The sequence below is a fragment of the Anser anser genome (assembly GCF_964211835.1).
Source record: "Anser anser genome assembly, chromosome: 18".
Classification (NCBI taxonomy): Eukaryota; Metazoa; Chordata; class Aves; order Anseriformes; family Anatidae; genus Anser; species Anser anser.
Window position 1 is genome coordinate 7,144,036 of NC_139739.1, and position 27,456 is coordinate 7,171,491.

Sequence of the window (27,456 nt, forward strand, 5' to 3'; positions counted from 1 at the left end):
GTCCCCCAGCCAAATTAGTTGGGGGACGCAGACCAGACATGCTGCTGAGGCCTGGAAAGAGACTTTGCAGCATTAACTGGTCTATTCTAGCAGCTGCTAGATAGAGCAATAATCTTTGAACATGATTTCTTGGTCTCTTCTTCCAGAAAGACAAGCTAATTAAAAAGGGGTTATGAACAGATTATACAGACTAAGGAGAGATTTCTGAAATACATAAAGAGCAGCTCAGCAGCCAGATCTCCCCAAAATTTGGTGTGAATTATGCATCTGACTCCAATTTGTCCTTCAAAAAAACTCTGCTCACAGCAATTAATGTTTCTCATCTGGCTAAAGAATAAACAAACAAACAATTTCTTCTGGCAAAGCTACACGTCACCTAATACAAACGTCTAATCCTTTAACGGATCAGTGGGCAATCAGTGGGCAGCAATTTTTGGTAATGCCATTCCCTTATCCCATCTCTCAAATGATCAATCCTTTAAAGACAATCAATTGAACTTCACTCCGTCTTGAGTGCAAAGCATTTAACAAACAGAGCCAGCATGTGCTGGCCTTGCTGCTGCACACGCAAGCAGCACTCATTGCTGCCGATTGTGGAAACCCAAGTCAATGGTCCCCACATTTCCTACAGACACGAACAGAAGCAAAGAGCTCCAAAGTGAGAACAAGGCTATGCCTGCTTGCTCTCCTCCCGAACAGCAAACAGCACGGGAGGCCAAAGCAGCACCTGTTGCAAAAGCAGCAGCTCTTTGCTGCAAGCTCTCCTCCTGGGATATCCGACAAGGAATTAGCAAGCCGCTGCAAAAGCCAACATCTCATCTTGAATGTCAGTGTCATTTACACAGTAAATGTCACTTAAAGGTAACACCAGAAGGAGCTTGTTGGTATAATTCAGCAAGAAGTGGCAACAGCAGCTTAGCAGCTCTTTTCCCACATACATGTGTTCATATATAAAAATGTATTTATCTAAAACTGGGCTTAGACTCTGAAAGGTTTTCTAGTGACGGCATCAGATTGCCAACCTCAGGTTTGCAGCAGTAAGATCTCCAACACTGTGTGCCACGTTCAGGCATTTATTATTTTTTCTAATTTACACAGTTTCTAAAGATGCAGGCAGCTTACAGTCAGTATCAGCTAAATCTGAGCAACTCTGCTCAGATAAGGGGGCCAGCCCTGCTTGTGGTTCTCAGACTACACATGTCCATCCATATCCAGTCTAAAAATCATTCACTGGTTATACACCGATCACTAAACAGCAATTTAACTCAAATGACAACCAGCCACTGCTGGTCTGGATTTGAGCTGGAGACAAGAACAGTTCTTACAGAACTTACAGAACAGTTCTGGCAGAACTTACTGGCTTGGCTGAATGTCAGAGCTGCGCCTCAGTACCTTTGGTCAGCCAATATCCCGAGCCCAACGCTGCAAATGCAGTTGATCTTGTAGGACTTTAAACCAAGAAACTGGTGATTCTGACGAAGGGTGGGAAGAGGAGACAAGCCCAGCACACAGATCTCCTCCCTGCCTTGCAAGCAGCAGAGCTCATTCCCCCTCCATGCCGAGGTATGGGAAGCTGGCGCTGTGCCTAGGGAAGCCATTTCAGATGCTTACTGGTTCGACTCTGGCCACGCTTTCAGCCCTGAACAGAAGATAAAGGTATTTACAGCTTTTTTTTTTTTTTTTTTTAAGGACAGGATCTGAAGTTTATAATCAACTCATCCCCGGAAGCACTAAATCCTGCACTGGTGTCTTTTAGGATACGTCTATCTCCTCCCGAACTCTTTTGTGCTACTTACCCACAACCTGTAGGGCAAGCACAAGGGCAGGCTTGGGAAGCAAATACAAAAGAGCCGTTCATCAGACAATAAGGCTTGGCCACCGTGTATATATTTCATTGCTCTTTTGCGAGCCACGTACCTGACAGGCAAACCAAACCTCCACCTGTTGAATGACATTAGCTATGGTGATGTGCAGTATATTGCTATAACGTAAAACACAGAGCCGAGTCTTCATTTTCTCCTTTCTTGACAGAATGCAGCTGCGCAGAATTGAGACATAACATGAGAGCCTCATGAATCCACAGCTAAGCTGTGGGAGACCAGAAGCAAATAAATATTTCACAAAGTGTTAGCACAAGACACGACAGCATAAATAAAACAGAAGTGTGAGGATAACAGCTCCAAATGCAATTTGGCTTAAGTCATCTGTGGGTTCAGAAATAGAAAGATGAGAGATTTATTTCAAACCTGAATGACCTGAGGGAGAGGCAGAGGGGTTTTCTTGGCTTATTTATTTATTTTTCATCATTATCTGTGACCTTTATGCAGGCAGCAAAGGGAGCAGAAGCAGTGGCTTGCTGATACGGTATGTAGGTTAGCACTGGAAGCCTTTCTCAGTGGTCTGACAGATACCTGATGAAGTTAGCCAAGATGATTGGAGCAGTCCCCAAAGCCCCTTTTGCTGGAACATATTATCCATGTCCCCAGGCTGTGGCCTGATGATGAAAACTTTCGTATTTAATAGCCCCCAATGGACATTTCTTCCTTGGATTCATCCAATTGCTTTTTGAGCCACACGAGGATTCACCATTTACGTTTTGTGGCAAGGTGAGCCACAGCCCTGCAGCGCGCTGCATGAGGAAGGATGCCCTGTTTGATCCAGATCTGCTGGTTTCATGTGATGCTCCTTAAGTCTCACGCTGGAAGAAACAGTAGGTGGTTGTTCCCTGTTCAGTTTTCCTTTTTCACACCGTTTTTTACAGATCTTCAGTTACCTCTTTGCCAGAGGAGACTCCAGGCTCTCCTCTAGGTCTACTCCACCCTCCTGGAATCAGGCCACGGCGCAGAACCAAGCACGCTTCTCCTGCAGCACATGTGCCATGGATTCAGTGGCACAAGAAGGCTGTGTGTGTTGTAAGCTAAAACGAACCAAACTGATGGAGTGAGGAACACAGCACTTCAGGCAAAGACTTGCTAAAGCAGTACACCAGATGCAGCTTGCTTCAACATCCAACCCCAGGCCAGAGGGGCTGGCAATAACAGGAGAAAAAAAGCATCTTTAATGCATCCCTTGTCTCAGGGCTTAACCTGGTTTCTCATATTGCCCCAGTTCATTCAGAATTGGACAATTTAAAAACCAGGGTAAGGCTTCAGCAGTTGTAAAGCCTTCACCAGCTATTAGTGCCCAATCTGAAGCACTGGATAATAGTAACAAAATAGACAACGTGAAACTCTGGAATTAGCTAAATCTAAATTAGTACAAACATTACAGAGTCAGCTTGCGAAGCTGAGCAGTTTGGGGTTTATTAACAGACAAGCATGCTGGGATTCCCAGTTACACACACAAATTCACATGTATCAGAGGAACGAGCGTGCATTATATATAGCCACGCACCAAATTTTCCACTAATTATTTGGAGGCTGGTGGTGCTTTTAGGCAGCAGTGGCCTTCCCTGGCAGCAGAGGAACCGCTCCCATTTTCCACTGAAGTAGCTGGAATTTACCCACTCCAATTTCACACCGCAAGAGGCATGACGGGGGCTGGCAAGTTGCCACCCCCTTTCAGACACAGATCTCCCGGCTGCTGAGCCAAAGGCAACGCTGCACCGGCACCTCCAGCTCTCCAAGCAGCAGAAGATAAGAGCGCGGCGGGGGAAAGGTAAAAGCCACATAATGCTCCAGGTAGGAGGGAGGACAAGGGTTCTGCACAGACCAGCGAGTGAATCATTTCCATTTAGCCAGCCAAAAGAGCAGAGGCAAGGCAGTCGACACACGCACCTTACCTCCGGTCTTAATTCCTACCAGGGGCTCAGCCTTGCTCTGGGAGGAAGAGCCCAGTGGGGAGCGCTGCACTCGGAACCACAGCTGCTCTGGCAGCTACCTTCAGATGCTCTCACATGCGACAGGAGGAGGCAGATTTGAGGAAGATGTGCTTGGATAATGATTTCCTCTTCAAAATCCCTGCTGGAGTTGGCAGTCCTGCAGCAAATGCCCTAGTGAGAGCCTACCAGAAGGGCATGCCTTCTCCCTCCTTCCTGCTTTGAAGGAGTGGCACTAACATACCCAAATCCTAAATATCCCCTAGCAAAAAAAAAAAAAAAAAAAAGGAAAAGAAAAGCCAGTAACTGCACACCTAAAGTGCAATATCTGGTTTGAGAGTCAGGTATCTCAGCCTCAAAGGCAACCTGCAGTTCTCCCTTGTACAAACACAAAGCAACAGTGGGCAGCTGACCACCTGCAGCAGGGCTGAAACGCTCCTTAGCAGCAAACATGCCCATCGGCTGCTGCGTGTGCGCAGAGCAGTCCATGAGCTCCGATGGCGCCTGGCAAGGCGGCGCTGACTCCCACCAGGCCATCAGGAAACCAGCCAGCAGGCAATGCTTTATGCCTTTAGCGCTGTGGTGCTTCTCAAGAGCCACCCCAAAAGCCAAACCAGACCCTGCCGTTTCCAGCTAGGGAAGAAAATGCACTCCCACAGCAAAGGCGGTGGCTTTTTCTATCATTTCACAGCCTTCTTTTGTTAATACGACATGCAGACACAAGGCCTGATCCTCAGGCAGCTGTAAACCATCCCAACCCTGCTGATTTCGGCGGCCTGAAACTGGTATACTTCAGTGGAGGACTAGATCCTCAGTGCTACAGCAGCAGCCTAATTGAATCCAACCCGTTTGACTGGGCTGGCTGCAGTAACCCAATAAACATCCCCTGACTGCGGAGGGAACAGCGTTAGGCCAAGGCTGGATGCTGCTGAAAATCCTTCCCTGCAGCTATCGCAATGGCTGGCTTCAGCTCAGGAATTTAAGAGTGTAGCAAGGGTTAGAAATGTGACTGAGTAAAAATGAGGGTCACATTCCCAGCTGGCATGATCTGGTGCAACTCCGCTGACTCCAAGTGAAGTATCAGCAATTTAGACCAGCTGACGACCTAATCAAATTACTCTGGTTTGGACTGAGAAAAGGTACACAGTTCTCAACCACAGATCACAGCCACGTTGATCAAGGCCATGTACGTGTATGTAGGAATAAAGGAAATGCTGCCAAAAACAAATTGTGAAATCTTTAGTAAGATTAATTAAATAATACAATATAAATTAGATAGTAAAAAGAAAAGATACTATAAAAAAAATCATACCTGCCAAGGATTCTATTTCAAGTATTGTACCTCTCCCCCAGTCTGTTTGTGTCCCCTTCCCCAAAATGCATCTTATCTCCTAGTTAACACGTCCCTCCCTTGCTTACACTCACATGGCATAAAGCCATAAAGAAAACCCAATTACACCCAGTTAAGGTTTAACACAAGTAGAGAAAGAGCTCCGTTCAGGCAAATATACCTATCAAGAGTAATTAGCCCTACCTGAACTCTGTGCAAGTTCAGCTACATTGCTTTTACTATCCAAGCTGAATCATTTAGAAGTAGCTAGAAGACCTCCCCATGGTAATCTGTACTTTACAGCCTTACCCTTACTCCCCTTCAAGATGCATAGAAAGTTCCCTTTGATTTGAAAGAGGTCAACCCTTTTATAGTCTATTTAGCTTTAGGGTGCCTCGAGTGCAACTTATTCAAGTGGCATGATTTTCAAGAGAGGACCCCTAGCTCTTTTCGAACATGAGGCATTTTTGAACTACTGTCTCAAACCCTCAGAAAACTCTGAAACCGTAGGCTCGCGTTGCTCCAAGAGGCAGAGCTAAACGCTCCACCTTCCAGCAGGACGTTAGTGGTGGGCTAAGTTAACGTTCTGTGTGAAATTTCCTCATAGATTTTACAGCCCTCAATGAGGTATTCTACAGCCCCATTCTTCTCAAGTATGAGGCTTTAACTGCCCTATGTCCAAATATACATAAACTTGTTCTTCACTTGTTTCCTTCAGAAGTAGCCATCTAGCTTCATCATTGTTTTATGGTAATGCTCCAAGCAGGGGCTGAACCAGGTAAACTCCAAAGATGCCTTCCAAGTTAAATTGCTATGCAATGTCTTTACACCAGGGCCAAACTCAATCCACTGTAGTTAAGAATATATAGCTGAATATGTAAGACTAAAAGTCTTTTAAAATAGTACAACTACCAAACCTATTAACAGGACAATCAAAAAAATAAAAACACTAGATCGAAGAGTGTTCAATATCCAAAATTAGCTGCATTACAAATATTGTTTTATTCAGTGTCATGATTTATCGGTATCCTCCCTCTTGAGAGCTTCTATTGACCTCAGATTCACCTCAATGAATCTTGATTTTTGAATGAAAAAAGCAGTCAATAATATTTACTTCCTACTGACTTCATCCTTAACAGCACAGGGAAAAGACTGAACTATTCTTGACCTCCTGTCTCAGTTCTAATCACAGCAGCAAGATCCAGGGCACCATCTCTGCGGGTCAAAGAGTGAAGTAACACCCAACAATGACCCCACCATAAGGTGATGAACAAGCCACACATACAGCAAGATTTATAGAGAGATGCAATGAATTTCCTGAAATCTCATGGTCAGTTCTCTGTGACAAGAGCATTAATTTAAAAAATTATCCTGCTCCCATTGCTACTTATCTCTTTGCTAAATCTATCAGCTGAGAGTAGCAGCTTCAAACTATAACACAGGGACTTGCTATGAACATCGAGAAGTCAAATTTGGGTTGCTTGAGTGATTCAATTGCATTCCAAGTGTACTGCTGTTTACAGCTATTTTCAACTTTCCTGATGATCCAGGATTTTAAAAGGAAAAACTTCCATTTCCAAAAGGAAAAACCCCTCATCCACTGATCCTTGGTTTGACCCCTCATCCACTGATCCCTCTTGGTTTGCGATCAGGTATCTTTCAGACAGTCACAGTCACAGGTTAGTGTAACTATGACTGACAATGGGGAACTCCAACTTTTACCAGAACACCTAGTGAAAAGACAGAAAGGACTTTTCAGGTGCTGAGCTTGTTTTTCACCTGCAGGATCATCTCCAGACTCGTTAGCCCTGATTCAGCCTTGATGAGTCCCAAGGAACTCGTCAGAATGTCTTATAAAACTTACCCTTTGCATTTACCAGCAATTCCCTTGACAGCTAGTCATGTTTTGATCTTTAAGTTTATTGCACCCCATCCCACAGATTCATCTTGTTCTTTCCTTGACAAATGCAGTCATTGCACTGACTATGAGACCTGCATTCAACACCTTCCTATATTCCCATAACAACAGATGCAAGGCATCATCCCACAATATTTCAAAGCAAAAGCTTGGTAAGGTAAATCCAGAATGCATTCTCTACCTAATTCCTAAGTCACGGCTCCCTTCTCAGTACACATTTGCCTCCCCAGCTCTGTAGCCATTTCAAAAACCAGAGCTCCCAGATCATGGCACATCTTTGTTCAGCTTGCCTCTAAATCACCTGCTTGGATTTCCTCTTCTGTCTTGTCTGCCTCTGCAGAGCTTTTTGTCTAGACACACAAGTAGACTTTCTTTTTGTAACCAGGCACTAAACTAAGCTTATTTCTCTTGATCTCAGTTGGAAGCCCTACATTTCCCAGCCTTGACCACCATGGGCTGCAGGCAAAACAAATGTCACTGTCAGGGAACACAGGTAATTCCCACGTGGCCAGCAAGGCATGGATGTAACAACAGAAATCAACCACTCACATCCAGCAGGCACTAGCTGAAACAGTCCAAGTGCCTAAGGTTTTTCTCCCCTTGGTACACTCCGGCTCAGGGAAGCAGTTCCAGGTTACCCCTCATTAGGCAGATGTTCTTTAAATGATTTATGCTTCTATCAAGCTTGATATCCCCACAGAAGATTGTTAGTGAAAAGCCCTGTGTAATCATTTATACTGGGATTTATGATGTTTAACTTAGTAACTCTCTGCAGGCCCTCTAACAGGATGAAGGTGGGCTGTGGGCAGTAAAAGGTCACTCCCAAAGGAAGCCAAATACGCTGCTAAGAGGAAACTAGAACAGGGCTCTAAAGGGCTTTGTTCGCATTAGAGGGGAAGCAGCAGAGACTTTAATCATCCCTGCCACAGGCATGCACAGCAACAGAGGAACCAAGCAAGATTTTGCCTCAGATTGTCAAGGCTGTTGGTGAATGTGGTTTTAGACTGTTTTTTTGGCTTGCTCTTGCCCTCATTTCTTTCTCTGTTCATATTACTTAAGTCACCCCAATTAAAGTCTTGTATCAAGCAAGCAGCCAGTCACTCAAATATCTCTATACATGAAAACAAAGACTTTGTTGATTTATTTTCAGGCTGAAAGCCCTCCAAGTCAGAAGAACACCAAAATGCAGGCTAAATGGTGAGGAACCAATTGCACCGCTCTTCGGTCCCCTCTGGCAAGGCCAGCACACTGTTAACAGACGGGAAAGTCATTTCAGACATCTGCAAACCACCAGGACACTCTGGAATTAAGTTTCAAGTTTTAGTCATCTTTCTACTTTCCTGTTTCAACAGGACTGGGAGGCAAAGTGCTAGAAAGCACCCAGAAGGCCAGAAACACCACAAGAGAGGTTCAATAACTCCAGAAGCAGGAATTACTGACAGGCTCCTGGGAACATCCCAAGGTTTCCTGCTCGGCAGCGCAGCCCCCTCAGTGCTTGGGCAATTCAGCAGCTTGGATTTTACATATCCAGGCTAACCTGAACCACCTGGAACTGCTTGCTGCTGCAATCCAGGAATCTCACATTTCTTATTCTGGGGTGTTTCAATCATCCTTCCTCCAGATTTCTGCCCAAATCGCTGTCCAGTTCTGGTCCAACACATGGTGAGGCCAGCAGGTTACCATCATGGGCAGCATCATCGGACAGGATGAAAACACATTCTAAAGAAAATTGAATGATAGCACATCTAAAGAAATAGCATTATCCCGAAATACCTTGGGGGAAAAAAGCAGCCCTGCATTCTCCCCCCCACATACCCAACAAAGACTCCGGTGAGCTCTGTTATCTGCTCTCGGTCTCAGTTTCTCCCCCTGCCAGATGCGGGTTCGTTTAAAACCCATTTGCAGAGCACACTGTTCGTGTTCCTGGGGCAGCTGCTCTCCCAAGGCTAAGCAGCTCACACAATTCCTCACTGCTTTAATGCAGAGGAGCCAAGAGACGTGGGGCTCATTGTTCCTCACCCAGTATGGGATGGTTCCTGCCCCAGAGAGGCAAAGCAGCTTGGCCAGTCCCCCGTGGCGGGGAGGAAACAGCAGAGAAGCAGCGGCTCCGGACCACACGCACCCTGCTCAGCGCCTTCCCGAGCTGCGCAGGCGGATCATTAGCAGTGCTGCAAGTAGAAAAACAGCTCTTGCACAAAGCCTAGCAAATACCCTGAGAAAGGCCTTGCTGTTTCCTTCCCACCCACTTCTCCCCCAGGCCAGCTTCGCTGGAAAATCCCATCCTCCCTCCTACGCGGCACCGAGCGGGGTTTTGACAGCTCCTGGAAGAAAATGTTTTAACCACACGCTTGCACCTGCAGCGCCCGGCCCTGTGTGTCACCGAATTCAGAATTAAGTAGCACAGCTATTGTAAAAATGAGTTACAGCAAAAGCTCCTTCATCTCAGTCATCACAAGGGCTATATCCCGCTTCTGTTTTGGTACCAGATGGCTCAAGGTCTATTTTTCAACAAGTGCTGTCTGCCGTACTCGCTGACACAAAGCCCTTTGAGTTACAAGCCAAATCTCTTCCCTTAATATCTTTTTCATCCCTTTTTTTCCCCCCTTTCTGAGCTCACAAGTATGCCTTTTCTTAAGGAAAAAAAAAATCTATTATTCTTCAAAGGCCCAGTTGTGTCCTTCATTTACTGAAGTAGTCAAAGAATATTATGGGTCATTTTGTCACCATGGAAACCACAAATAGACCTTCAGGGTTTTGGAGAGGTGATATTATTTTGGAGAGGCCGTGTAGGGTTCTCTGACAGAAAATAATAGGGATGGCAAATCAAGGAGACCTTTTATACGGACTTTGTGAAATGCAAAGGGTATCAAACATCATTTCTCTGCCACCGAAGACTACTCCAGGCAGCAGTTTAATATGGTATCCTCTGACAGCTGAGCCCAAATGGAAAATTAATGAGGCAGCATGATATATGAGTCTTTTTAAATCTCATAACCAGCCTCCTTTATAGAATAAAAATGGCCAAATCAGTTTAATATTAGTGGAGAGGTTCTCTGTGTGTCTTCCTTCAAAGCCTTGTCAGTGCCCCACTGAAGAGACAGTTTTGTTTTATTGACTGTGTAAGTCTAGCTGTTTTCAAGTTTGGGATTACCTAAATCAAAATAATTCTGAGCTTTATTGGTTCAGCAGAATACAGCAAAGGTACGAAAGTCTAAGGAATATCTGGGCTCTCACAGGCCCTGTGTCCTGCCCTTTGGGACCAGCAGCACAAGAAGATGTCCCTGGGGAATCTCAGCTGCCACACGCCGGTGGCACAGGACAGCAGCCCCCTTTGCTGCTTCCTCCAGCACAGCTTTCTGAATCCCACTGCCGGAATACCAACACTCACAATTTCTGCCATTTTAAGGTGTGCAGGAAAAGAGGGACTTCTCCACAGGGACAACAGACAAACTACTGTGAGAAAATAGCAGTGAGATCCAGGAAAATGCCTTGGATCTCCCCAGATCCAGACAGATCTGGGCCAGATCCTGCCCATACAGATGTCTTCTCTAGGAGATAGTAGTGTGGAAAAGTGTTAACCTCAGCTGTTCAGAGCACAAACTCTCTTTCAGTCTACGTACACGGTGTCTGCCCCTGTTGCCAGGTCTTGGACAGAGTTCTTCGCTCTAGAGAAACCAAGTGGCTCCCTCCTCCACGAGCTTTTCTGAGTCTTACAGCTCTGCAGGCCTTACCTACACCACAGGTCTGAGATCTCTGCAATCTTTTTTGCTACGAACCAAGACATGCCACTCATCACCACGTGCATTATAAAAGCTCAGCCTAGCACTAGCCTATCAGAATTCTTTGAGCGCTACATTTGATAAGTTTTGCTTGCAAAAGCACAACACTTAATTGCTATTTATGTAATTGATATGCAATAAAACCACGCAAACCCCAGCTCAGAAGCCCTGTCTTGTAGGCATGCTTGCAAACATTCTCACAGCCAACAGCCAAGCTAAAAGACCTGCAGAGGTAAAAGCAGAAGAAATTGCAAGTTGAGCTTACAAAAGAGACACTGTATCCTACCTGGAGTTGGATGGAAGATGGAGCTCTAAACCTACAGGGAATCCTGATGTTTCAGAGTTGCTGCTACCCTGAATTAGAACAAAAACTCAAAACCTCAAGTCATTCTGCAGAACAAAAATATCAAAATGCTTCTGCCTAGAAACAAGCAACCACTTTCCAGAAACATTGAAAAAACAGCTTAAACAAAACAAGGGAGTCAAAACAAACATTCACTTCCAAACTTTTCTGCCAAAACATCTTTGAAATAGACACCTTGCAAAACATCTCAGCTTCAGCAGAAAAAGAGCTTCCCCTGGAAAACTACTTCAAAGATACTGACTCCACTAACTTTCCCTGTGGAGCGGTTAGAGGCAGATTCTGACACACAGCCACCCACCGGGGTTCAAAAGTTGCTGCCTCCCTGTCATCCCCTAGCTGGAGCAGTATAATTACGTGGGTATCTTCACTCTCCAAGCCTCCGATAAAACACAGTGCCCTGAAGACTTTAGCTTCATAACATTCAATCAGAGGGAGCAGAAGTTGGACAGACAGTACCTTGCTAGAATTAAACACTCAAAATAAATGAAAAAATGAACAGTCCACATGCAGCAACAGGAAGGAAATTGCTGTAGGCTTTGATTAAGCTTCCCACATTGACAAGACCCACCTTAAAAAGTTACATTGAGCAGGGTTCAAAATATGCCAAAAAATACACGGGGTTCAAAATAAGTGGTACAGTGCCTCTTGTGTTACAACTTACCCAGCTCCGGTAACACCGTGCTTCTCTCACAAGGAAGTGCATTGCAGATAGGCTTAGAGAAACAGGAGGGGCTGGGGCTGTTGAAATCTCAACCTGTGCCCCTTTATCCCACTCAACTCCCACATGGTTTCCAGCTGTTTTCCTTATTTCTGCCCCACCGGACTCCCCAGCCAGACGGGACCAGGTGACAGCACGCTGGAGCAGCACTGCAGAGCAGCAGCACCGAGCAGGAGCAGAAGGCAGCACCTCCTAATCGGCTGCTGGGCCAGAGGAGGAGGAATTGGATGAAGCTGGGTGAAAAGCGGTGGGGAGCAGAGGACCAGGCAAACCAAAAAAAAGTGCCCCATTTGATACATTTAATATGGCAGAGAATAGAATAGAAAAGGAAAAAAAAAAAAAACTTTCTTGGATATCCCTCATTCCTCAGCCCTGTTTAGGTAGTGGTTATTTCACCTTCCAATAATGCCAAAAGCGTACACTGAAAGCAATGCTTGACACAGAACAGGTTGAACCAACTCCTCGGGTGCTCTGTGGAGCCTCCTGCACCCATGCAAAGCAGAGGTGATTTCCACCTTTGTGCATGCAGGTTTCTGTCCTCATTAAGGACATGGCTATGTGGCTTGGTGCTGTAAGGTTGCCAGAGTGGCGTGCAAACAAACAAATACCCAGCAATGTAGCAGAGATGGGGAAATGCTGCAGAGAAGACAGGAGCGCAGCTGTAGTAACACCCCAGTTACCAGGAACGTTGGAGTGTCTGGATACAAATTCCTGCATCTTTCTGATAGGTTTCTCCTCTCTAGTGAACAGCAGGATGGTACCACTAAGTGTATTTACTGGCTTGGTAACATCTCCATTCCTACTTCATCAAGCCGACTTCGCTCAGCAGGGGGCAAGAGAGAGAAGGAGGTCACTTAGTATTTCATACAAACATAGACTTCATTAGCTGGAGCAAACTGTAAATGCAGAATGATGTGTACTTGTTTCCTTTCTCATCCCATCGTGTGCTGGTTTTGCTCAAGCTGCAAATTTCGGCGCTGTTTCATGTCTCCCTACAGCAGCAGCTGCAGTGCTGTGGCTGTAGGTGGGCTGCACTCAGCTTTAATGTTGCTGCTATTTGTCAGACACCCCTTGGTGCCCAACTTCAGGGGGGCTGCTGTCAGCACGCCTGCGTGTGTACTTGCTCCCTAACTCGCTTCTCTCCAGGCCCAGCTCAATGCTTCTTAGAAATGCTTTTAAAAAAACCTTGAGCCTTTTAAAAGGAGTGCAGGTGCCATTCCACCAGCGCTCTGAAGAACGACTGTGGCCACCTGGGGAATGAAAACTCAATCTTAAATCACCTGAACCCTGAAAATGCCTTGCATTTAGAGTTCGGTGACGTGTGACAAGCATACAGATACAGGACACCAGGATTTTTCCTGCCTTAACCATCCTGACCCAAGCAGCACCGTACTCTTGGAGCTGGGCTCTGCGCTCTATGAAATACAGCCCGGTGTCACCAGCAATTTAGCAGCCCGGTGTTAAAGTCCTTCTTGCACTAAGTACTTAGAGACCTTTTCTTCCCTAGGCTCTCTAAATGCTTTATAAACATTTATAAACAGGCAGAGTGAAAAATCAATGCAGAGATACTGTGGGGATGGAGAGAGAGCAGGGAAAGAAAAGAAAAACTCGGTGAAAGATGAAATAGTGCCCATACATTAGCTAGCATCAGTCTCGATGCTGCAAGGGTTTTTTCCTTATTCCTCCCTATCCCAGGATTTCTGTGCAGGAGGAAAGAAATAAGCATTTTGTTACTACCACGGTAAGAAACAATGTGGCTTTAGTAATGGGAGATTTTTCTCCATTCCCTAAAGCTCCGGGTAGGTTTGGGAACTCCACAATCTCCCCATCACACACCCACTTTACTTACTCCTGAGAAGGGGAATCCCACATGGGCAACCTTTTGGCTAAGAAACAACTTTTCAGAGATGTAATTTATCCATCACAGAGCATTTCCCAGGGCAAGTTCAGCCTGCCGTTGTGGTGCTACAGATGGAGAAGTGGAAGCACTGAGAGGCCCAACGACCCCACACTTGCACTGGGGTCGGCCGTAGGCCTGAGGCTAGACCCCAAAAGGGCTGTATCCCTATATCGTATAAGCCACTGAAAAGCAAGTCAAAGACTCGATGAGATCAGTAGGGTTGTGCGGACATAGAGCTGAGGTGAGATCAGTCAGACCCCACTGCAGCCCTGTTCCGCTGGCTGCGTTTCTCAGGTGAATTGAGAGACTTTCTAAAACCAACCTATATTTAATAACTCAGCAACACTAAGCTCAGAGCCTCTGCACAACCCAGGCAAGACGTGCTCTTGCCCTGACTTAAGCTGCTGGAGGTTTCCCTTCTGCCTTCAGCAGGATGAGAAGCAGCCCTGAAACAAGACCAGTCGATAGGAACGTGCTCGGTGCACCTTGCCCAGGTGCTGCGTTATGTGAAGCCCAGTGCAAACACTGTTATCTCCCTCGCTCTGGCAGACTACTAATAGCAAGTTTATATAGTTCATCTTAAACAAATATTGGGAAAGTCAGTCCATACAAGGTCTGCTAAATTGCAAAGACGTCTGTGCAATTGCGATTGATGACACGGTGTTGAATTATACAAAGGAAGAGGTCAATGCCAGCAAGGCTATTTCTCAGAGCAGATTGCATGGAGGGCTCATTTAACACTGCCAGCTCTGAACATGTGCACTGTATAAAGCAGGGCTTTTATTGTTCTATCACAGGTCCCTAATTTGGCTCTAGGAACCATCTGCTGATTTAATAGGGGATCTGGATCGTTAGGGATTTTTTTCATTCTTATAAACACCTAAAATTTAGGCATTTAATAGAGAAAAATATTAGAGTGAGATAATCCTCTGTGCAGCAAAGAAGGGGAGAAATAAATGTTAGGCTTTGTTTAATTTGGTCTCCTAAGCAACCAACATGTTGGATATTGGTGGTATCAAACCTAAGCGTGTGAAAGTCATTAAAGCAGCCCTTCCAAGACTGCCGTAACCATATTATTAGGAAACTTTAGATAAATTACACTGTCAAGACGGTTAAGTATCACCTGTGCTTTTATCAGCCACTAATTAAGACTGAAACGGAATATTAATGCCCATCTTATTTCTGCTAAACATACATAAATAATGCACACACCGCTGCCTGCCCATAGACAGTAGGCACAACAACCCTATACACACATTCTTCCTGTATTTTTCTGTGCTCATCTGGTGACCATTACAACCCCACTGTTGCCAGAATCAGGAACCTTGAAAGGTTTTTCTCCTGCTGAGTGCCACAGCCAAGGCTGGCGACACTTTCATCAGTCTTGCAAGGCAACAGTCTGAAGCCCCACCAACAGATCTCTCTGTGCAGCTGACCTAACAGTGTGATTTTAAAAAAAAAAAAAAAAAAGAGTTTCCTCTTTGGGATACAAGGGCACACACATGCACTGTGTAGTCTGAAGCCCAGCAGCTCTGCCCTGCATTATTCAATGCAAGCGTTTCTGGTAAGATGGATGCCTGCAGCGCAGGCTGCATAGCAACTGCTCCTCCCAAACCCAGGCAGCAATTCATGAAACAAAAGGTTTGCTCCTGCAGCTCGTCCTCTGGTGACTGGCTATGGCCAGGAAACGAGTCGGCCAAGCTACCACTATTCCTTCTCCTTGCCTGCATACCATCTTTGCAGAAACAGCTAAGTGCCCCAAATTGGTCCCTAACACCATTCAATGTCTGTCTCTGCTGTGGGTGGACATTGGCCTTCCAGCAGCTGCACGGAATGGAGACTTCAGCTGATACAAAATTAACGCAGCACCACTGAAGTCAACCCACCTTCGCTCCAATTCAATCACATTCCCTCATTTTTGTAAAGAGTCTTAAACAAACATTTTATGCAAAGGTCTCAGATTTCTCATTTCAAGGGCTGTGAATCTGACAGGCAATTCAGTGAGTACAGAAACAGGTTAGAGGTAATTACCTGTAGCTGGGTTGTACCTCAATTCCCTTCCAAATTCAGGGCAAGAAATGAGCTGCCAGCCAAGCATTTCCCCAAGATATTTTGCACAAAATGAAGGGCAGTTTCATTAGTCACATATGTTGAAGCAAGATAGTATGAATGACCACCAGATGTGACAATTCAACTCGCCACTAGAATCTCTCCAAGATTTACTTCAGTAACAAGTTTTACCCTTTATTCATGCAGCTGTTTGCAGGTCAGAACATCTTTGGGTTATTTCCTTGATGCAAGCTAATAGGTAGGAGCACAGATAAGCAAACAAAGTCCCCTAAAAATCAAGACCTAAAGCTCACATGTTTTTGTTATAGCAGTAAAGATGAGAGAGAAAACAATTTACCAACCAATTACTGAAAAGCTATGGTACATCTCCTGCTACTTGCATAATGGAAAGTGCTTTGGAAATGAGTTTCCAGATATCTTGTTTGTGGTGTGTTATAAGCACACACAAATTTAACATCACGGGTAAAATTGTTGATTAGACAAGAAAAAGTGTGCCTTGAGTTCACAGAACCTTGTGCTCCAAAGCAATTCCTTCTCATTCTCCCGCCATGGTTCAGACAAAGATCCCTGAAGGATTTCTGGAGTCCGGGGGATGAAAGGCTCCATTTTATCTGGCATCTGAACACATCCTAGTTCCAGGAAAAGGAGTTTAGTTAGTGATGAATTACTGAATGAAATTAAACCTTTCCAAGGGCACTCAAATTTAATGCTTCTAAGAAAACCTGAATTTCTCATGATGATAGGTGTCTCGCAAGATGGTTTGAGCCTCCTGAATGTGGCTGGGATGGCAGGAGGACTTTCCTGATCTTGGCCCCGAGGTGAACAGGTACAGTGGAAAATTAGCCAGCCATGGAATGATAAAATAAAAGTCCCAGAGCAATTGTGCTCATCCCTGCTCTAGAATAGAAAGCCTGCTCTAACGTGTCACCCAGGTGGTGGCAGAGCATTCCTCGGGGTGCTGCAGTTGCAGCCTCAGCATATTGGCCCATGTAACACAACGCCTCGGCAGCTGCTCCGCAGACAGCTGAGCTACGCCAGCCACAGAGGAGGATGGATAAAGCAGAGCAGACATCTGCAGCAAACTGTCCCGCTTGCGGGGATTCACGTTAGAGCCCTCTCTGCTCTTGAAGTGCATCTGACTGTCAGGAGAAGACACTTCTTCACAGGCTGGATGCAGAAGAGCTCAGAGAACACAACCCCTCAACCCCTCTGCCATCATCATCTAGGGCAGACACAGCCTTAATAATGGTTAATTATCCTATAAGCCAACATTCAATGGAGCCAGCAGACCAGCAGCAGACCCCTGGTTCACCAGAATATGACTGAAATCTTGAGGCCAAAGGCTCATTTTTGCACCTTTGTGTGACAGAAGCCCTAAGGCCTCAGACAGACGAAGCTCTGGGACAAGTCTGCGCAGAAAGTGCTAGAGGCCTGTTCCTTGTGGTGGTGTCAGTTGCAATGGGCACAACCTGGGCCCAAAGAGAAAAAGGGTGAGGGGGGGGGCAAGATACTACCACTTTACGGGGGTTTAACTCCTGCAATTAGCAGACTGCCAGGAGAAAGCCAGAAGGAGAGGTGAGAAATCAGAGGAGAATGGAGCCTTAGCCTTGGGCTTGGCTCTGTAGGTATGCAGGGATAAGGCCAGAGAAAGCCTGATGCAAAACCTGGCACTGCATTCTGGCACTCTGATTGACCTCATACAGGAGATAACTTAAGAGTCTCTCTGTTTTTGTTCTTTTAAATACACATACAGTCTGCTCCAGCTGCTTGGCTCCAGCGCTAGCTCGTGGTGCCAAGCCAGACATATTTGGCTTTGATACAAAGCTGGCTCAGCCTTCAAATAAACCACTGCTGTATTGTCGTTACGAAACAGGAGCTCTTGAGTGATTTCACTGGAGATGTCTCAGAGCCACAGCACCAGGCGGTGCTGGGGTACCGCCGTGCTCTCGGCTGAGCGCTGCTCGGAGCAGCAGCGGAGCGGTTGCAGGCAACAGACTGCCGCAGAAAATCGCACATTTCCAACATCTGTCAGTTATTGCTCAGTCCCACATGATTTGTGACACACTGAAAGGAAGCAGTGTTTGGACAATCTGTACATCAAACGTGACAACGCACTAGACTTTGGGTTCTTTCTCATTTATTTCAGAATTTTTAGCTAACACTGCCCAAATCTAAGGCTGGTTATGCTCCAAGTGAGGTTTTTGATAGGCATTACACAGGTGCTCAGATAATTCATTCACTCAGTTAAACTTGTGTCATCTTTCAAGGCCTAAATTAGCAGTCAGGCTGTGCAGAGGGACGGGAGGGAGGGCTATCCCATTGCTACAGGTTAAGGTAGCCCAGTACTTAGCTACTTGCGTTGTCTTGGTTTTCAGAGTCCTCTCCCACGCTTCGTAGGATCACATTTGCAGCACAGCATCTCCCCTCTGCTTGGTGTGTGCTAGATGTGAAACACTCTGTGAGCACCAACCAGCTGCAAGAAATCATCAGGTCTGGGTTGAAGAGAAAGCAAAGTTCCTCCAGAGCTGGCCTCTCTGCTCTCATTGCACAACTCCCCCCAGGGCATGCCTGCGGCAGGAGGTGGGAGCCTCCGAGTTCTGACTGCAGGAGCGTGGCTGGGGCAGGGTATAGCAGGAAAGGAGAAGCAGAACAGAATCAGGTTAGAAATATTTGCCAGAAGCCAACAGAGTGATCTTGCTTTTGTCTGCTGGCAGAAACTCTGACAACTGTATATAATCCGCCCAATTTTCTCTAGGCCGAATAGTCTTATAAATAGAAGTAGTTTAGCTTTTACAGGAGCTGACCCTGGAGAGCAGAAAGCTTGCTAGACAAAACAGTGACCACGGAGGAACACTCCCCACTCTCATTCTTCCCATCGCTTCAGCATAACAGATCCAGAAAAACAAACACATCCATCAGACTATTCCCCTAATGATGGGAAAGGCAACAAGGGAGGGAGAGAAAGAAGGAGCGAGAGACATTGTTCTATTTTTAAACACTTGAGAATGGCTCCAGAACTACTGAGACAGGCACTGAAAGTGCTTAGATAGAAAAAAAATTCCCCCAAGTATACATCCAAACTCCAGCTGACTCCACCACAGGCTTTGTACTCTACCACAACAGACAGGGATGTTTTCTTTCCTTCTGGCTGGGCTGCCTCAAGCCCCCTGCCAGCACACGAAGAGCCAGGGAACAACCAACCACTTCCATTTGCCCACGGGCTTTCCCCTTCTTACTCATTTCACCTAAAGCCCTCTGAAAGTTGGCATTCCTGCTGAAGATTCCCAGCTAACCGCAGGGCAGAGCGGAAGAGGACAGAGTTAAGGGGAAAGAGGCGTGTGACCGGCATACCTGGAAAGGATGGAGTCACCTTGCTCTGAACAGCAGAGGACTCGCTTGCTGGAAGTCACAGGCAACATCCTGACCTGACTGATAGCAAGGGATGTAGCATTTGCATTAATTTCCCTATGCTTCCAGCATTTTCACAACAGTCTGGCAAAATTTAGGAGAAACTTATTTAAGATCTAAGAGTAGGCTTTTTGAATCATATTCTGGGGTTTATGAAGGTTTAGGAGCTAAAAATTACAGCTGAGTTTTGGATTTCATCGAAGACTATTCTATTAGAAAGAAAAATGAAATAACTATCCAAACGCTAATATAAAACAGGTCTTAGGCTTTGAACATGATAGCATTTACTGTTTTAGCCATATTAATATTATGGTTAAGACATACTGTACTGATTACAGCTTTAATTTAATAAATGTCAGTAGTGGAGAGCATCATATCCTTTATTTACACATGACATCCTTCCTCCGAAGAAAAAAGAAGCCAGAAAAGCAAAGGGACTTCTACCAAGTGAAACACACCTCAGATGAAAGAAAACTCTGCAAGGCTTAGGGTTTTAACAAACAACATGGCATATTGCTGATCTAACGGCAACACTACATTGGTTTTGATCATTTCAATAAACACCAACCCCTTACCCTTTCCCTAGTATGGGGATTATTCACGATTCCCTTTTCCTCCCAGAATTATTAGACAATTTTGTTTGGAAGGGCCTTTGGACCTTCTCAAATCAGTGCTGACTTCAGAGTTAGTTCCAGCTGCCCAGGACCAGGTTTCTTTGCTGGGGAAAGGCAGCCAACCCCGGGGGTACCAGTCCTGTGGGCAGGCAATGACTGGCAGCATCCGCCTCGCTGCATTCCCATTCTCCATCTTCTTCTATTTTGGGAGGAACGGGGCAAGGATCACGTTCAAAGGAGAAAGTGGAGCACTGCACCGCCCACTTGAGTCCAGGGGAAAAGGCAAAGATAAAAATAAATAAACAAGTAAACAAAAAGGAGTATTCTTTTGCAAAATTAAGGAAAAAGGTGTCGTGAAACCACAATGCAGTGGATTAAAAAAATAATAATAACAAAGCCTCAAGAATCCCCAGAAGCTCTGGCAAGCATTAAAACAAACAAACAAAAAGAAATAGGGGGTGGGAAAGAAAGGAAGAGAGAACACAAAAACTTTGACGAGGAGCCAAAACTGCCAATGTGTGAGTTTAATCATGCCCTCAGTAAGTTTCTCTGTCTGTAATGACCCCCTCAAATCAAGCTGCTATTCGCTAGCAGGCACTGCGTCCCAACAGCAGACCTCAGTAATGAAATCAAGCTCACGTTTACCCCAGAGCTGCTGTGCAGGGTCAGCCAGCCAGCTACATTAGGAAGAGTGGAAAGGTTGATAGCCATCCCTAATAGCATTCTGAAAGTAATGTTTGCACAAACCATAAGAACAATAGCAATAACATTCTATTGTCTCTGGGTTTTAGAGCCACTAAGACTAATGAGTTCATTTATAGCCCTGATGGAAGTAATTAAATCTGAAAATCAAAGCACAACATTCTTGTTTAGTGCTCTTTGAAACCAATATTCTAATGGAAAGCTATCAACAGCTAATTGAAGCACTAATCTTGCCCAGGGTTGGGCCCATTGCCCAGATGGCTAATATATCATTTTCTAGTCTGGCAAGCAACGTATTGCGCTGCCTGGATAAAGCTGAGATTAGATACATCTATAGGAAACAATAGAAGCATAAGAACTTTTTTTCAATCAATATTTTGATAAAATTGGCATTTAATGTCAATCACTCGATAAACTTCTTGCTGAAGTACAAGGACACGTCCTTGGCTTTATATATAATAATAATAAAAAATGTTGCCTTATGCAAATAAAAGTTCCTACCAACTAGATAGGAATAGCAGCACAAAAACATTAGCAAAATAAATGCCCAGGGACTGCTGTGCAGACAACTGGGAGGCTAAACAGCTTAATTTTGCTCATAAAGTTGAATTACTTAATGTATAAAGTTGACAATTTTCTGCTATAATAAGTCCTTTCTCCAAGTTTTTGCATATTGCAGACTCCGTCAGAGGGGTGCAGGAAAGCACCACCATACAGGAGCCGCACCTGGTGGGGATTTCTGGCCAGCTGTACAAACCGGAGGATTCCCGACACTTAATGCTCTTTCTAAGGTGGCTTCACCCTCCGTACCTGGGATGTGATATTCTGCTATTCTCAGAATTAGATGTTAAAAGTATCAGGGATCATGTTACCAAAATGTTGTAAAATTTGGTAACAAAATGCAAGTCACATGACTTCAAGCTGGCAGACTGAAGTGTAAATATTTTTTTTTCCTGATAGGTTGTTTATTCCTTCCTTAACTTAACAATAGGACAGTTGTTGGCATCTGTCTCTATTATCCTTTTCCCCACTTTCTGCACACTCAGATCTTTTCATTCAGTTGAACAGAGAAAATTCAGCCAGAGCCTCAGCTGGTGCAAACCAGCACGACTCCAACTTACACCAGCTTCACATGGGCCCCCGAGTGCTTGGTGCACTTGGGAGCAGGGAGTCAATGAAGCAAGGTAATGGGCAGAACACCCTGAAGGTGTCCGGTGATCTGTGTCTGCACTCTCTGAAAAACCTCAGCCTTGAGCCATGAATCAGGAACCACTTGCTGTACGTGCTTTTGCTTGTCAAGCACCGCACAAACCCTGGCATTTATGGAGAGCACGGAGGCTCTGATGTTTCTACACTCTTATGTGCTACTCACACCTGCTTTTGAAGCTGTGCAGCTGTCTCTGAAAGCATCCAGTCCTTTCTAAAAGGCATAAATAATCTCAGGAATATCCTGTTTTATTGATATGTTACCAGAGGGCTGGTCAGACAGGGTATATTCACAAATATTTTGAAATACTAAATGGCATATGGCTTAACGCCAGTAAAAGTCCAAATGCAGCATTATCTGGAGACTTACTGGGAGGCAGCAATTGCTGCCGATTACGATCCAGTGCTATCTCACTTGAGAAGACAAGAATCTGCCTTGAGGAGTGTTAGAAGTGAGAGAACTGAACATCTCTGCTCATCTATAGCTTTCTATACACACGTACACCAAATATTTGGTATTTCTAGTCCTCTACCCTTACTGCACATTTTGTGACTTTGCTTTCTATACTAAAAGCTTAACACTTGGTGGTTAAGCATTATAAAGTATTTTCCCAAGGCGTCTTCGGTTAATTAGAAGTGTAGTCACCCAAGACTCCTTCAAGGAAAGGGAAGGAGAGGGGCGACCTATATAAGATATGAATTGCCCCTCTCTTTGCCTCTCTCTCTGTCTACAGGTAGCCTAGGACAGGAGCTTCCCAATTTATGCCCCCCTGAGCAATTGTCCAAATTCCAGCTGAACTGGAATATAAAGGTTAAATGAAATCCTTGACCCTTAAAAACTCAAGACCGCAGGTGAGGGAGTGAAAGCTTACTCAATGCAACAAAAGAAAGTGGATTTTTTTTTCTCAGCATATAACTCAAAATCAAGTAAACATAGAAGAAGCAGCAGCACATTACAGCTTTGGCGTTTTCTAATACCTCAGGCCAGATGCCCTGTGAATCTGGTGTACCAGTTGCAAAGCAGTGCTGTCAGCCGGCCCAAAGCACTTCTCACTCTGCCTGTGCTCTTTGTGCCACGGCACTTTCCACCACATGAGGGATCGCCCAAACTGAAACTGCAGGCAAGGAAGTGTACAACTGGCATTAAATCCCTGTCACATGCTCTGCTTCTTAAACTGGAAATGAAATCACATGCCCACACTTGACTGGGACAAGATGATCTAGCAGGGCACAGATCTGATATTAATGACTGTGGAGTCGCATTTCCAGTGTAAAGGAAACCCGAGAACTAAGGTACGGGTTTAGCAGTCACAGATGTGGTCCTTCTCCTTGAAGACACCTACTAAAAATCAACAGGGAGATTAACATCTCTGGTGGATTCCAGTTGTTTCACAGCATTCCTCAAAAGGCATAAAACCGGCATAAAAATGAGGCCGTAAAGAGTCATTTGAAATGTTCAGTTTACGATCCGTTTCACTGCAGAGATTTAAGAGTGGATACAGATACAACAAACGATACCCAACGTGGCGTTATTCCCCAGAAGCCTTTTGAAGATGTCAGAGATCCATTGGCTTGTAACGGCAAGGCACGTAATTGTTTCCACTCCATTCTGAAAAGCTGTATTACCAGGACACTTCGCCTATTACTTTCTTGTTAACACCTCCATTTAAGTTCTTAATTGGGCAGAATCGTTTCATTCAAGCATGGAGAAGAAAATCCGCACACGTTATTTTTTTAATCAATAATTAAAAGGCATGGCAAGCAATCCTTCGGCACTAGCTCTATACAGAAAATATGAAAGCATGCCTTGAAATCTACCCAACGGATCGAACGGCCGGAGGAGGTGTGAGAAGCTCTCGTGTCAGGAGCCAGCACACACGTGCGAGGGGGTAGGGGAAGGGAACGGGTAGGGGAAGCGCCGCAAAGCCACGCTGGTGAGGTGGGGATGAGGAATAATGAACACGACCTTGTCAAAGGCCATCATTATTGGTAATAACAAAGTTCAACAGCATTATTACGGAATTTCACAACTGTTAACCTTTATTGCTAGAGGGCTAATTGTGACCTTCCTTGTGTCTCCTTCACACCTAATTAGGTTTCTGTTGTAAAGAGATAAAAGACTGTTTGTATCAGTGGGGCATCTTTTTCTGCAGCTGAATGAATTCATGAAAGAGTGAGATTGTTAAGAGAGAGACAGAGGAAAAAAATACAGAAAAAGGCAGGAGTCATTAATAGACTTTAGAATAAAATCCTGACAGATTTAAATTGATTCTGCTGCCTGAGAAAATTGAGTGCAGAGGGAATTAGATTTATGCACTGTTAAATGTAACTGCCTGGCAGTATCCATACAGAAAGCTGTTAAAATGGTAATCTTTAGAGATGTATGAAAATTGTGTGTGAATAGACCAATGAACCATCACTCGGAGCATGCCTCTTCTAGCCAAATAATACAAGACAGTATTATTATTATTATTAATAATGTATTACAAACACTATGCATTATGTATGTAATTTAATCATAGTATCTAAATGTATAAACAACAGCACAGGCACCCGGTATCTTTTCTGTGCTTGTGTTTATAGGATCACTTTTTCTCTTTTAGGGCTCTCTAAGGACAGGGCAAGCGCTGCTGGCAGCCCTGCTCGGCTCGGGAGCAGCTGGGAATGGAGTGGGGTCCCCTGCACCCGGCACGGGGGAGGCCCTTCAGTGGGCAGACAGCCAGAAATATATCTGGTTTGTTGTTTGTTGGCTTTTGTTTTAACCTTTTCAGTTAAAAGTACCTGACTGGTAAACCTTAAAAAGACTAATTTCTAGCAAGAAGCACGGAAAGCACATACAGACAAGGGGAGTTTTGAATTACTATCAAAGAAGCTAGGAACACATTTCTAATAAACATTCCCTATAGCTCAGGTTGAGAAGCAAAATCAAGCGAGAAATACCTTCTTGATTCCCCATTTGAATTCAGATCTGTGTTCTTATGTCAGACTTACTCTGGCATCAAAGCAGCTCAGAGTGAGATGAAGTTACTACTGATGATAGGGACAATCACTGATTGATCTTTTAAGATCTGATTTAGATTAGAGATTGTCATCTCTCTTTTTATAACTCTAACGGTTGTGACTTGCTCAGTCCACATTTGGTAGTGCACTCGCTGCAGTAATTGAGCTATTTCAGAACAGAACAAGTTGCTCTTTAGTTCTTACTTCATCCCATCAGGTATAGGGGGCTGTGAAAAGTTGTAAATCCAGAAATATTTCCAGGTGAGCCAGACTGTTACTTCATTTGGACCTTTCTGGTGCCAAACTGGAGCTCATCACGTACTTTTTCCATTGAGAAAATGCCATTCCTACACAGAAAAATTAATCCACTAGCGCTTTGCAAAGAAGCACAGCCATTTCCCAGGTCCAACACAGCAAGCCAGCAGCAAGTACCCAGGGCAAGGATCTCAACAAAGCCTCTCACATTCCCAGCCAAGTCTCTTGTTTGCCAGCTGCGTGGTTATCTTGAAAGGCGCACTTCATGTTATTTCATTAACATTGTTCAGTCTTCCAGTTTTGCTTCAGCGCAGATACCAGCAGTTAGTCACGTGGAACTTCTGTTTTTCAGCCACCCTGATGATGGCACTGATGCACCAGGCAAGAAGTAAGGCAGCATGCAACATCCCAGCTTGAATGCCACATCCCCAGCCCTGCGGTGCGCGTAGTTGCACGCTGCAATTAACATTCACAAGGATTTATATTGCCAATTGCAGTTGGGTTAGATGATTTGCAGTTGGACTAAATGATCTTTGAAAGTCCCTTCCAACTGAACTATTCTATTCTATTCTATTCCAAATGGCTTCTCCGGAGTGACCTGGCTGGAATCAGCAGGAAAGCCCCTGACACATATCTATGGCTCACACCACATCCAAGGTGTGGTGTAAGCAAGGTCCACCTCCATCCCAACACCACGCACAGGTGCCAGGTACAGCGTAAGCACACAAAACAGAGCATTTGATAAAACACCAGCAGCTAAGGGCTGCTGCTTGCCATGAGTTCACACGCTTTGCACAACCAAATGCAGAGGGAAGCCACGCAGATATACCTGCTGCTGGGGCGCAGCAACGTGGGCAAAGTTTCAGCTAACACGAGATCGTATTCCCTTCCCTTCTGATTTCATTTTCTATAGTTCTTATCTTTGTTCTTTATGAGGCAGCACGGAAAATAACTTGCTTGACTTGTAACTGAGTCACCCAGAGCAGTTTTCTCCTCTGCATTTGAAAAATAGGTGTAGCCCTGCGCATTCAGCTGGAAACATAATTCATGGATATTTCTCCAGCTGAGCTAAAACGTGATTAATCTGGGTTGAGTTCACACAAACTAGTAGACAATTTAATCTCCAGCAGGCGGGTGTTTCATTCTACTGTGTTTTAGTAAAATCCTCTCTGGTTGCAGAGTAGTCGCAATATTGGGAATTTATTTTATGGGAGCTTTTAGAAGCTCCCAATGTAAAAATATCATAAAAATCCCACATTTGTTGGATATGAACTGAGACATATTAATTTCAAAATGAGGTTCCTTACTTTAAACAAGTTAAAGAGCTGGAACTAGTTAAAGCACTCACTGATGATCAAGGAAAAAGCACCGACACTATGCAACAGCCTTCTAGATTAGCCCAGCTCCTCATAGGGGAGTGTAAAATGTAAGAAGAGCTCTTGATCCTCCCATATTTGAATCCCATACATAACACAGGGCTTCAAGAAAATCTGGTCACACAGGCGCATGCACCTCTGCTTTTGAATTCCCTTAACATAGACATAAATCCCTGGAAAACCAGTTATTAGGTACGATCAGTGTCAGCAAGTTCAGATTTAGTCTTAGACACAAGAGGAACCAAAAGGATAGCAATTCTGTCAAAGCTAACAGCGCAAAGTTAACAGTGCAATTGTGTAAATTTGTGTCTCATCTCTGAAAAACCTGGGCATAAGGAACTGAGCAGACAGAAGTGACAAAATCTCTAAAACAGGCAACCTGCAGAGCAAAACGTTCCTGCCCAGCACCCACCCCAGCCAGAGGTTGCAGCAGGCCCTGCAGTAAGGCTGTTTATGTCCTCCTTCGGGAGATAAGATGTTATCTGCTGCAGCTGGTTCCACTCCCGTAACTCCAGAGTCAACACACTCCGTCAGACTTCCTGAAGCTGGTAAGCAACAGAAACAGGAGTAGACTATCCCCGCCTTGTCAGATAAGGAACGAGCTTAACAAGCAAATAGAGAAGGAATTTGGTTTTCAAACATCTTGGAGAGAGCTACTAAATATTATAAAAATAGAAAAATATCAAAATCTCTTTTTAGTTTCTTGCTTCGAAAGTATCCAGAGTGCTTTCCTGGTATAAAAAGCTGTATGAGCTGATAAAAGACTGTCTTTTATGGGCTATAGACTTGGCTAAAGATAGATTTTTCATGCATATTTGTGTAAAAAATGAAAGAAATGTACAGAGAGTTAGGGTCACAAGTACTCACAGTTACAGGGATTTTCTTCATAGAGTTTTTTTACACTTGCTATAGAAAGCTATGAGGCGTTCCCCCCAACTGCCCTGGGTTACATCTTGCAAAACCTTAACCGGGTGGTGCAGTGTATGTCTGATGCTGGGC

At 44.7% G+C, this 27,456-nt stretch overlaps 1 protein-coding gene across 3 annotated transcripts in view; it reads right to left on the reverse strand.

Moving 5' to 3' along the window:
- Window positions 1–27,456, reverse strand: part of GALNT9 (polypeptide N-acetylgalactosaminyltransferase 9) — a 301,612-nt gene that overhangs the window by 268,434 nt on the left and 5,722 nt on the right. The window contains exon 1 of one of the 3 annotated variants that reach the window (XM_083804017.1): window positions 11,870–13,119. The exons of 1 other annotated variant lie outside the window; for it this stretch is intronic. The gene's annotated coding sequence lies outside the window, so the exon portion shown is untranslated. Of the gene's footprint in view, window positions 1–11,130; window positions 11,831–11,869; window positions 13,120–27,456 lie in introns of those variants that run through there. One more of the 3 variants, XM_083804018.1, reaches the window with a different exon arrangement.